The following is a 13720-nucleotide window of genomic DNA, read 5'->3' as shown; positions in this document are numbered from 1 at the left end:
CCTTATTTGGATCTGACACAAACTTTCTCAACATAGAAATATGGAACACTGGATATACCCTTTCCATTTCTAGTGGCAAAGCGAACTTATAAGATACATTTCTAACTCTTTGCAATACTTTATGCAGTCCAATGTACCTTAAAGCTAGTTTGTCTCTCTTGCCAAACTAGATGACACCTTTCATTGGAGATACCTTCAAAAGCACCATGTCCCCCTTTTGAAAAACCACTTCTCTCCAATGGAGATCTGCATAACTTTTTTGTCTACTGGCTACTATCTTCAACTTTGCCCTAATTAAGGGCATGGCTTGATTGGTAACTTTTACCAACTCCGTTCCCTCTAAGGTCACCAACTTCCTCCCAATACATAGGAGACCTACACTTTTTCCCATACAAAGCTTTATATGGTGCCATTCTAATGCTAGAGTGATAATTGTTATTGTATGCAAATCAACTAGGGGAAGGTACTTTTTATATGATTCACCAAAGTCAAGTACACACATTCTTAGCATATTCTCAAAAGTCTATATGGTCCTTTTTGAAAGTCCATTTGTTTGAGGATGAAAGGCCATGCTGAAGTTTAACTTGGTACCTAATTCATTTTGAAGACAGTGCCAAAACCTTGATGTGAACTATGGTTCTCTATCGGAGACTATTGTCACTGAAGCTCCATGCAACCTTATTATCTTCACCATGCACACCTGAGCCAACTTATTCACAGAGTAATTAGCTCTAATAGGAATGAAGTGAGCAGTCTTAGTCAGCCTGTCCACCATAACCCATATCAAGTCATGTCTATTAGAGGCAACTGGTAACCCCACAACAAACTTTATGGCCATATTTTCCCATTTTTACTCTAAAATGGATAGTGGGTTAACCATTCCTATTGCCTTCTAATGCTCCAGCTTCACTCTCTGACAGACCTCACAAGCAGTCATAAACTGTGCAATCCCTTTTTTCATGGAAGGCCACCAATACACCCTTTTTAATCTTGATACATTTTGGTGGCTTCAGGGTGCACACTATTCTTAGAATTATGAGCTTCTTTTTGCTGGTTTTTCAACCACTGCAAGTGCATTGATCGCTAACAAGTAATAAAGTGATAAGTAGAGTATCGTTCTCACGAGGACTTTATTTAGCAAGTACCAATCTACATGGAAATTTTTACTATCTAGGCTATCAAATAATTAGGGAATGAAGTTTGATAACTTTAAACACTAGGATGGTAAACTTAAAACGAAATAATCTATTTTGGAATAATTCTAGAATTAAGATTTTACACTTAAATTTTATTAGGGATGTTGTCTAGTTTATTTACTGGATTGAGGGTTGTTTTCCTTAATGGAAATCAGTCCTAAGTTATCCTAAATCCTCCCTCAAGGAACTTAGGGTGTATTCTAATTGACTCAAACCCTACTTTCGTGGTGATTAAATTAATTAAAATCCTTTAAGATTTTTAACCAATTTTGAAGTTCCACAAAGGTATTAGCCAATGTTTAGGTCAGAATTCCTAGGTTCAAGATCTTAATTTTCTAATGTTAATCTTCACCTTTCAGTCCTTCAATTAACATCTACAATCATGGCTAAGTGGGTACTAGCACATAGCATGCATTAAGATCACAAGAAATTAAATCAAGAAATGAATCTCAAATCCAATAAATAAAACTTAGTTTTCATCCATAATAATAATTATAAGAGCTACTCTCTCAAATCCAGAATAAGAAAACTACTTACTCATGGTGAGTTCAGCAAGCATCATGATAAAAGGTAAAAACAGTAAAAAGAAAATTATGCAGAAGAAATAAAATAATAAAAATATGTCTAGGGAGATGAAACGAAGGAATCGAAGAGAATTTGCAGCTTTGATCTTGTGGAGCTTCAGTTGGAAAAATTCTTTTGGTACTGATGTAGAGCTCGACAGCAGCAGCCTTCAGCAGCAGTCCCGATGATAGATGATGATGACGATGACGATAGACAGTCCCCTTCTTTTGCTGTTTTCTTTTCTACTTATATTGGTTGCTCTAGGGTTAGGTCATTTTGAGTCCAAAAGGCTTTAGGACTCTCGTTTTAATCAGAAAATAGGAGGGGAATTTGAGTTATAAAACTGGCTGCAGCATAGTACACGGCCTGTGTGTCACTACACGGGTCTCGTAATGTAGGGCCGTGTAACTTGCTAGAGGAGAATTGTGAAATCTTGCATTGACACAGAAAGTTACACGGGTCTGCGCCAACTACACGAGCCTAGTTACACGGGCCGTGTACTATTGTTCCCATAAGGTGCTTTAAGCTTGTCCCCGGCAGAGACTTACACGGGTCCCTGTGATTTACACGGGTCTACTTACATGACCCGTGTACTTGTGTTTCTCCATTGATTCTCTTGGCTTTCTTCCAGAAGAGAGTTACACGGGTCTGGGGCTTGGTTTACATGACCTGTGTACTTTGTATCAGCAATAATTCTCTGTCTCTTGACTTCTCCGTCTCTTGACTCCTTTGCACTCCTATACTCTGGGGCTTTACCCAAACACCTGAAATGATGCAGAAAATATGGAATTAAGGGCTTGACAATAGAAATTATAAAAACTAATGAATTCAACTACTATGCATGGAAATACGTGCCTAAATGCTATGAAATAGTATACAAATGTGCTTAAAAACATCTATACAATTCAAGTGTATCAAATACCCCCAAACTCAAACTTTTGCTTGTCCTCAAGAAAAGCAAAACTCTGTTTTAAAACACATTTCAGTGGATACTTAGGAATATAACCAACAATTTAATAAGCATAGGATTGAACTCCTCCAACCTTCATTCCAATTTCCCTATTTCAAGGCATAAGGGTTCTAATAGCTGCCTGTTTAGAACTTCACCTCCTTTCATGGTTTTTCGATTGATCATTCCTCTATACAAGACCATTAATAAGCCACACATAACTTGTTTTATTGGGATAGATTTGAGAAACACTAACTCCCCCAAATTTGCCTCTTTTGTGAGTAATTGTGATGAAGTAATACAATTCCAACTCCATAAGTATATCTCAATTTTTTCTATCTCCACTAATATAGCATGCACTTTTCAAAAGATCAAAAGGTCTTTAAAAGGATTGTAATGGGGCTAAGGGAATAATGACTTGGTTGCCAATGAAATGTTTTTAGGGAATGTAAATATGAGGATAGCATGTATGCATAAAGTATTGATTTTATATGGAGAGGAAGGGCTTTTGGCTTTTTACAGTGCCAAGCATGCTTTCATGATACTTATCTTGGGACTTTTTTTCTTTTCTCTTCTTTTTTTCTTTCTTTTTATGTCCCTTTTGTCCTCTCTCCCAAACTCATTGCTTTTGCTAGTTTGGAAAGGCAAGTTTTCCTTTGATTTCAATTGCACACTTGCACTCTTTCTTGAGTTCTACATTCTCTCTTCATTTTCCTTATGCAAATTGCTTCCTCAAAAGGGTATGGTAGGTGTTTAGGCTAGGGGCTAGGTAGATAACATGGGTAATCAATAAATTCTAAAGGGTAAACATAGGCTTCAAGTTGGCTGTAAGGGATATACATTTTAATTAGGGGTGGCTAAGGCTTAGTGAGGCTATATTAAAGAATGCCTTAATCATTTCTTCATCAAGCATATGCTAGGATTTCACCTTGATAGGTCCATAAGATATGTTCTAGAGCTAGTGAGGCATTTTTAGGTTTGCTTGTATTTCAAAAATTGTTCTCTTAATTTTTACAAGTTCAATGTGATAAATTAATAGTTATGAAGAGGTTTAACTAGTCTAGTTCCATTAAAGAGATTAGTTTCTTCACAAATAACATATTAGAATCCCTCTTTGCCTATCTAGATATGTTCATTCCTCTATCTCATGGAGTCCAATTATTAGCTTACTAGAGTTTGGTTATAGTGCTAAGTTTCACAATTTAAAGTTCAAAATTTTGTAAAAAATTTTCAAAAATTTTGATACACAAGAATAATGTAGCTGAATTTAAAAAATGTAATGATGTGCAGATGTAATGATATGCAATGCACTTGTATCCCCCCCTCCCTCCCCCCCAAACTCAAATCAAACATTGTCCTCAATGTTGAAATAATGTGCAAAAGCAGAGAAAATGTACAAAAATTTTAAGGAAGCATATTATTTATTAAGCATGAAAATTTTTGGACATAAAACAAATAAAAGAGACCTATGATTATAACTTAGGACTAAGGCATGTAAGATATTACAATAAAGATCTTATCCTAAAGTCCTAGCTCTAAAAGGTCTCTGATGGTGATGATGAAGATGCTGGTGATGCTAGCTCCTCTTCCACCTCATCTAACTTGTCCATTAGCATATCTAATTGTTGTGGGCTTCTTGGAGGCTGTCCTCGATAGCTCGCATCCTGTTATATATTGTGGACTCCATGCGTTGTAGGTATGCGAGTACCGGATCTGTCGGTGGTGGTGTGTATGGAGGCACTCGAACGGGGAACTCTTCGAACATCCACTCTTGGCCTTCTTCTTAAGGTTGTGAAGTCTTGCCAGGTGCCTCTCTTGCTTCGTCTCTCCGAGGGATGGCGTTCCCTTCAGCATTCAATAGGTAGTATGTGTTGCCCACCTTCTTATATATCCCCATGGATATGCAGATAGTTTGGTCAATTCTTGACATTCTAGTGATGAAGCGTAGCCTGTGATGTCCTAGAACGAAGCCGAAGTGGAGGGCAATAGTTGTGACAAGGCCACCAAGCATGATATACCTGGTAGACTGTTGACAGAGCTGTCAGAGATGGTTGCACAAGAAGAAGCCAGTGCTGCACCGTTGTTCGGTGACCATGCACCACAAGAAGAGAAGCTCGTTGGCATTGACAATGCCAAGGCTGTCACCACGGCCCATGATGGTGTGGGCTGCGAATTGGTGTATATAACACAATGCTGGACTAGTGATGCCCATGGATTTGGATTTGCTGGAGTTATACGACTCTGAGTTTGGGGCAATGGAACTCCAAAAGTTGATGTTGTTGTAGAGCATGCGGTTCCTAGGAATTTCTTGGTGGCCGGCGCTGTCAAAGCCAAAGATGACTTTGAACTCGTCCATGTTCATTACCCGGTCGACACCAAGGAGGCGAAATTCAATCCTGCCCCTGTCCTCCCTATTGGTAGGCCATAAGGTGGCCTTGAAGCTACCCAAAAATTCTAGCGTGGTGTCCTTGTGTGTTGGGAATTGGAGTTGGGTGAACCTTATCCACCCGATGCTATCAAGTAGCCCATTGATTTCGTCTTGCAACCCTATTTGCTCCAAAAGCGGGAAATCCATGTATTTGGTGGAGCTTATTTTTCAGGCGTGAAGTCAGGTGCACATTGCTTTGTGGGCATCATCACGAAATCCCTAAGGAATAGAGATTTCTGGTTGAGGAGCGGGTTGTGGCTGTGGTTGTGGTGGAGGTTGAGCTTGTTGAGGTGGTTAGGGAGTGGTTACCCTTGTTCTTGAGCATTGTGGTAGAAGCTAAGGTGGAGAAGGTGAGGATTCTCCTCTTTGCCTTGAAGAAGAGCCAATCCTTCTTGCAGATCTCTTTACAGGAGCCATGGATTAGTTTTTGGGAAGGAGAAGATCTTGATTTGGTGAATGGAGATGAGATTTGAGAGGTTTTTATAGACAAGGAGGGGAGGAGATGAAAGGTTTTGTGTTTATGAAGAGTTCTAATGCTAGGGGTGTATTTAAAGAGTCGTTAGGACTCCTCGTTTCGCGCATTTCGTGCTTCAGGAGTCGCGTCTACGATATGATACACAGATCATATATCACTACAGGGGTCCCGATATGTAGGGCCGTGTAAATTTCTGCCCAAAAATTTCAAATTCTGTCGCAGTACACGGCCCGTGTAAATGACCTCTGGGACCCATGTAACTTCTTGTTTCTCCAGTTTCTTTGCTGGATATGTTACATGGCCCGTGCCAAATACAAAGAGGCCCGTGTAACTTTCTGGCTTTTAGTTATTCTGCTGAAGACATTACACGGTCTGTGTAAATTGGTCTATGGACCCGTGTAACTTTTTGTCTCCCAAGGAGTCGAAAATGTATGAAATTTACAGACTTCCAGAAAGTTACACGGGGCTTGTAAAACTAGTACACGACCCGTGTAATATTCTGATTTTCCAAATTTTTGTCAAATGAAAAATTTTATCATCACAACACATGGAATGGATGTAAAGTTTAGCAATAAAGCTACTTCCCTAGTTTTGTCCAATTTTCCCTTTTGTGGTTTTGACTCGGTGATTCATTTCCTCACTTGATCTCTACTTCCCTTTCAAAAAATCCTACAAAATGAAATGCTAATGAGTACGAAATAAAAAAATCAATATCAAAAAGAAAAAGAAGAAAAAGGAAAAGTTTAGAAAAACTTTTGGGTTGCCTCCCAAAAAGTGCTTTGTTTATAGTCTTTAGCTAGACTTTGCTTATTTTTGGTCTGTCGATAGGATGGTCGAGAGTGCAATTAACTCCTATTTCTATGGGTTCTCCCTGGTACGTAGTATGATGAGCTATACTGATATGTCAATCTCCTTTTGGGGATTTGCATTAGAATCAGCTTTGTATATTCTGAATAGGATTCCATCAAAATCAGTTTCTTCCACACATTATGAGATATGGCATGGAAGAAAACCAAGTCTTAAGCATGTTAAGATTTGGGTTTGTCCAGCTTATATCAAAAAGCTGAACACTGATAAATTGGAAACCAGATCAGAAAAAGGTCGATTTGTTGGATATCCAAAAGATAGTTTTGGATATTATTTTTATTTGCCTACTTCATATTTAAATTTGTGGTGAGTAGAGATGCTACATTTCTTAAACAATAGTTTGTTCAAGAAGGAGGCAAAGGAAGGCAAATAGAGTTAGAATTGGAGAATTCTGATCATCCAACAGATCAGATGAATATAGATCCATCTAGTCAACCTACACCCGTTGATAAAACATCTACAGCTGTTCCTCGTAGAACAACCAGGGTATCTCACCCACCAGTGAGATATGGTTTCCTTCATGAAGAAGAACAAGAGTTGTCTACTCATGAAGAAGTAGATCATGGAGATGATCCACTTACCTATGAAGAAGCTATATCAGATATAGACTCTTCAAAATGGATTGATGCTATGAAATCTGAAATTGATTCCATATATAAGAATCAAGTTTGGGATCTTGTTGACCCACCTGAAGGTATTGTACCTATAGGGAATAAATGGGTTTTCAAGAAGAAAATTGGTTCTGATGGAAAGGTAGAGACTTATAAGGCAAGACTAGTAGTGAAAGGGTTTCGCTAAAGGCAAGGAATCGACTATGAGGAGACTTTCTTGCCTGTTGCCATGCTTAAATCAATTAGAATTCTATTAGCAATAGCTGCATACTATGATTATGAGATTTGGCAGATAGATGTCAAAATAGTTTTTCTCAATGGATACATTGAAGAAAACATTTTCATGAAACAACCTAGGGGTTTTAAATCCCAACATGGTTCCAAGGTATGCAAGCTAAAGCGATCCATTTATGGGTTAAAGCAAGCTTCGAGGAGTTGGAACATCCATTTTGATGAAGCCATTAAATCCTTTGGTTTTATCAAAAATGAGGATGAGCCATGTGTATATAAGAAGGTTAGTGACAGTGCTATCACTTTCCTTGTCTTATATGTGGATGACATACTGTTAATGGGTAATGACACGGGTATGTTGACAACTGTAAAGGTATGGTTGTCAAATACATTCTCCATGAAAGACTTAGAGGAGGCAACCTATATTCTTGGGATTCGCATCTATAGAGATAGAGCGAAAAGAATAATTAGTTTATCCCAAAGTCTATACTTAGAAAAGGTGTTAAAGAGGTTTAAAATGCTTGATTCCAAGAAAGGATTGTTACCAGTGAGACATGGTATCCATCTTTCTAAAGAGATGGCTCCAAAGACACCTGAAGAAAGAGATAAGATGGCTAGGATTCCATATGCTTTGGCTATTGGAAGTTTAATGTATGTAATGTTGTGTACTAGGCCGGATATCGCATATGTTGTTAGTTTGACTAGCAGGTATCAATCCAATCCAGGTTTGGAACACTGGATAGCTGTCAAAAATATCCTTAAGTACTTGAGAAGAACTAAGGATTTATTCTTGATCTATGGAGGTGGAGACTTGCAATTGGATGGTTATACTGATTCTGATTTCCAATAAGATATCGATGATAGAAAGTCTACCTCTGGATATGTGTTCATTTGTAATGGAGGTGCAGTTAGTTGGAAGAGTTCCAAACAGAGTACGACTGCAGATTCCACTACAGAGGCCGAGTATATTGCTACATAAAATGCTACAAAAGAAGATGTTTGGATATAAGAAACCCCGGTCTCACTAGAGATCCAAACACGTAGAAAGGCACTACCACATTATCAGATATATAGTTGGGCAAGGCGATATAGCCATGCAGAAAAATAACATCAGCTGAAAAATCCAGCTGATCCATTCACTAAGCCTTTGTCACAAGCTCAGTTAGATCGACATCTTGAGAACATGGGTCTAAGGTATTGCAATGAATGGCTCTAGTGCTAGTGGGAGATTGTTAGTAGTATGCCCTAGAGCATATCATTTAGTATGTATCTTATACATGTTTTATTAATAAAAGGCATTTTCACTTTTCCGTTTACATAAGATATTTATGTGTAATAGAAAAGGTCCATTGATATTTTGTTAGAAATTCTATTCTTAAGTTGTTAAGAATATGAGTGACAGTATTTCTAGTACAAAGTATCATAAATAGGTTCACAATCGAGGATACTTCATAATAAGAACATGACTTATCCAGAAAGATTGTATTCATGTTTGTTCCCAAATTATTTATATGGGATATAAATAAGATGGAATGGTGAGTCTCATGCCATATGACAAACATGATAGGCACTTATAAATGATAAGTAGGCCAAACTAGTGACACTTATGACAAGTATGTCACACCTTATCCCTCTGTAAGGCATAACATGATCCCGTAGAATACCTAATGAACTACCGAACTTCACCTACCGATAACTCATTAAGTACCCTACAAGGGATTTTAAAACAATTTTCTTATCTTTGACAAGTGGTGAGCATTTCAAATAAGTATTTAAAACATTTAGTTGAAATTAAAACTAATTAATATTTTTGGCCATTTTAGTTTTCCGCAAATTTTATAAAAATTTTGACAGAGTTTCCTCTGTATTTTGAGAAAACGTTCTTCGAATACCTGTAAAAAGCACTTCTAAAAGTTTTTCTCAACCACTACTTCAATTTCAAACTCAATCTCAACCAATTTCTCAAAATTCACAAGTTCAAAAATTCTCAAAATACTGTCCATCAATATCATTTATTCATATTCCATTCAAGATAAACAATTTATATATTCATCATACTAAAATTTACATTCAAAAAGTCCAAATTAAAATTTATTACAACTTTTATACAAACTTTGTACAAGCTGCTCAAGACCCATGTACATGTCCATACATTTATGTGCAATATATACATCAAAAGAAATATTTACAGTTAGGGTATAAATTATACCCGAAGACTTCAAGCTAATGACTTCACACACCTCAAAGACTCGAAACTGCTCCTCTAATCTCTCAGATCTGCATGACAATAAAGCTATCACGAGTACTAGGACTCAGTGGTGCACAATATACTAAAATAATCTTTATGCAAAACTTAAAGCACATTCATTCAAAAATTTGACTAAACATGAAAATTAAATACAATCATGCATTGTAAGATTTTACATGTAAACCAAGTTTATTTCAAAGTATCAAAACACATTTCATAAAACCCACAGTTAAATCATGCCATTCGAAACAAATAGAATCTCAATAGCCAGACGCTAAAGAGAAATCACATCACAAGGCTAGCTAGCTCAAATATATGGATATCCATTCACATCCTCTTCTACTGGCACACCTCAACACTTCTCCAGAGAAGGAATCAAAATTCGAAATTAATTACCCCCACTAGTCGTGCTAGTGAGGTGTTCAAATATATGGTCATGATACTGTGGTTTCAAAACTTATCTTAACAATTTGCTAAACATTGTCATTTCAAATATACACAATAACTTTCAACAATTTCGATTAAAGCATCATAAATAATGTCTCAATTCACTTTTTCAAATCATTCAAAACAATATGCAGCAAATAATTTACAAAAATTACACGTTGTGCACAAACCTCAAACGAGTCGTCCTTTAGCCTCGACTCGGTTCCTCGGGTTCCTTCCCGATATTCTTTTCAACTGAAACACACAATTTTACAATGTTTCAGTACTAGAACTTAAAATAAATTCAAAATAAACTTAGCTTCACATTTACCTAACTCTAACGTGTTAAATTCGACGTTCTCGAAATTTTGTGTTTCGGGTTACTATTCACTGCACTATTCAAGTCAAATTATTGACTTTCTAAGGCTTAATAGGTATGGGAACTCCAACTTCACCCACATACCACATTTTGGTCACCAAACTTGTTGGTTTTGGTCATTTGTTTAAAGCTTAGGTCATTTTGGCAAAATTGCCAATTTTCGGTTTTGGTTTTCCGAAGTTGCACTATTCCATTGGTCGATCTACTGTTGGAATTTGACAAAACTTCCTTCATAGAAAATGTTCCTTATTGTCTTAAGTGTATTCTCATTTTTGGATCACCTCAATCGGAGTTTTGTAGCTCAAGTTATAGCCAAAATAAGTTTACTGTTCACGTGCACTGTTCATACTGGTATTTTGGGTCTGGCAGATTTTTGGTCCAACTTTGGTCAATTGTTTGATCAAGTTAAGTTCATAATTTGGTCTCACTTTCTTCATATGAAATGTTGTACTATGTCTTAGGTTTCCATCGGTTTAAGAATCGCCTAAATCCGAGTTTTCTAGAGAGAGTTATAGCTATCCAAACATTGCTGCTCAACTAAAAATCTGCAGAATTTCAGTACAGAAATTTTAACTTTGCTCAATGATTTGAATGAGTTAATGGCCTAATTTGGGTTGGTGTTCTTCATGAAAGTTTTAGGTCTATATCATATCTAATTGCTGGTAAAATTTCAGGTCAATTTGACCTACCTAGCTCGAGTTATGACCAAATGAACAGTTACTGTTCATTTGGTCAGTTTAGTGCAGTGGCAGCCTGCTATCAACTCACTTTGGTCAATTGTTTCACCAAGTTTTGGTCAGTTTTTGGCAATGGTTCCTTAATGAAAATTGTGCTCTTTTATGTCTATTTTCATCTCCAATTGGTGGCATATCCATTAAGCTTGTAAAATTTGAGTTTTGGTCCTTCAAAGTGGTTTGGTCATGCTGCCAGCAGCATGACCATTAACCTACGAATTTAGCTAAATTTTCCACCATTCCCACACAATTCATTTGGTCATTATTGACCATTTTTCAGTCCACAATTGGTCAAAAATATCATTTATGCATTTCTCCAAATTTTTGGTTCACAAACCCTAATATTCAAACCCTAACTACACTAAAATGTTGCATTTACTCCCATTTATGCATTTCCAACTTACTACCATTCTCATGCAAGCTTACTAACACATTTAATTCATTCAAAATACATCAAACTCTCCCACATCCATGGCTGGCTGAAATTCTAGTTTGTCCTTCCCCCATATTTTTATTTCATTTCCTTAATCCTAAGTTCATTTCAACCATTAATCATGCATTTAAGTGAAGAAATAAGAAGTTTAACATACTAACCTTGCTTGGTGGGTTTCTAGGTTTTACTTCCTCCTTTTCTTCAAATTTTCCTTCTTTCTTTCTTGCCCAATCCTCTTCTCAAGTTGCCTAGATAAGCTTTAACTATGGTGGCTAATTTTTCTATGGTGAAATTTTATGATATACAAGCTCAAAATTGAGCTTTAATGGAGTTTGTGGAGATGGAGAGTTAAGAAAAAGAGAGAGATGAGAGAGGAAATGAGGGTTGACGGGAATGAAGAAAAAAAAACCAATTTCTTTTCTTTTTATTTTGCTTATGGAAGACCACTAAATCCAAATTTAATTAATTCAATTTATTAATTCTTTTATGACATCACCTTTGACTTTTCTAACTTCTTTCCTTTTTTTTTTTGTTTTCTATTTATTTTTCTATTAGTTCTTTAATTCTATTGTCGATTCCGAAATTTTCTTTTCTCCGATTTTATTTGACAGTTATGTCAGGAGTCCGCTCTCGGGGTCAATTGACCAAATTGCCCCTCGCCGGTTCATCCCGGTTTGCAAATAATCCAATATTTCTTCCGGCTCCCTGACCTAATTATTTGACTGACTTAACGCTTCTTTTCATGATTTTCTCTTTTCCATTGTGTTCATAAGGGTCCTAAGGACCGCAAGTCACTTTTACGGTTCGAAATTTGAGTTTAAAACGACTTGCGATGCGTTCAGGAGGTCACTCATCGTGTGACTCTCTGCTTAACCTCTTATGTTCTATTTTTCTTATTTGTAGTTAACTAATTAAATATTACTAATTATTTAAGTTTATCGATTCTCATTTTGTCTTAAGTGTGGCTCTAATCTCTTTATTTGTCCGGACCGACACCGGCCAGGAATGATGAAATATACTGAGCTATACAACGGTGTGTTACAATTCTCCCCCCCTTAAATAAATTTCGTCTCAAAATTTTACCTGGTATCAATCTCTGCATAGCTATGGGTGTTGTCTCCTCATGTCCTCCTCTCGTTCCTAAGTAGCTTCTTGGCCTGAATGATGGTTCCACAAAGACTTTTACCAACCAGATTCGCTTATTCACCGCTTCACCTCATAAGCCGAATCTTTATGGGTTCTTCTTCATATGTGAGGTCTGGATTCACTTCTATTTCTTCTACTGGTAGTACATGAGATGGGTCTGATCGATACCTCCTCAACATAGACACATGGAAGACATTATGTATCTTCTCCAACTCTGGAGGTAGTGCCAACCGATATGCCAAAGGACCCACTCTCTCCAGAACCTCATATGGCCCAATGAAACGAGGACTTAGTTTCCCCTTTCTGCCGAATCTCATAATTCTCTTCCAAGGAGAAACTTTGAGGAAAACTTTCTCACCCACTGCATACTCAATATCCCTTCTCTTCAAATCAATGTAGGACTTCTGACGATCTGATGCAGCTTTAAGTCGATCTCTGATCACCTGGATTTTCTCTTCAGTCTGTTGAACTATTTCGGGTCCAATCATTTTTCTTTCACCCACGTCATCCCAACACAACGGGGTTCTACATTTCCTGCCATACAAAGCTTCATATGGAGGCATCCCAATGCTTGATTGGTAGCTATTGTTGTAAGCAAACTCAATCAAAGGCAAGTGTGTATCCCAACTACCCTCAAACTCAATCACACAAGCCCGTAGCATGTCCTCCAAGATCTGAATTACCCTCTCGCATCGCCATCCGTGCGTGGGTGGAATGCGATCTTGAAGTTCAATCTAGTTCCTAGGGCTCTCTGAAGACTACCCCAGAATCTAGAAGTGAACCTAGGATCTCTGTCTGATACGATAGATACTGGCACTCCATGCAATCTCACAATCTCATCGATGTATAACTTGGCTAATCTTTCTAAACTGTAGTCCATCCGGACTGGCAGAAAATGAGCAGATTTAGTCAATCTGTCAACAATGACCCATACTGCATCATGACTCTTCTGTGTCCTCGGAAGTCCCATCACAAAATCCATCGTTATTCTCTCCCATTTCCACTGCATCGGTAGTGGATGTAACAACCCAGC

This window comes from Hevea brasiliensis, chromosome 14, assembly GCF_030052815.1.
Source record: "Hevea brasiliensis isolate MT/VB/25A 57/8 chromosome 14, ASM3005281v1, whole genome shotgun sequence".
Taxonomy (NCBI): domain Eukaryota; kingdom Viridiplantae; phylum Streptophyta; class Magnoliopsida; order Malpighiales; family Euphorbiaceae; genus Hevea; species Hevea brasiliensis.
Note: the sequence above shows the minus strand (reverse complement) of the source record.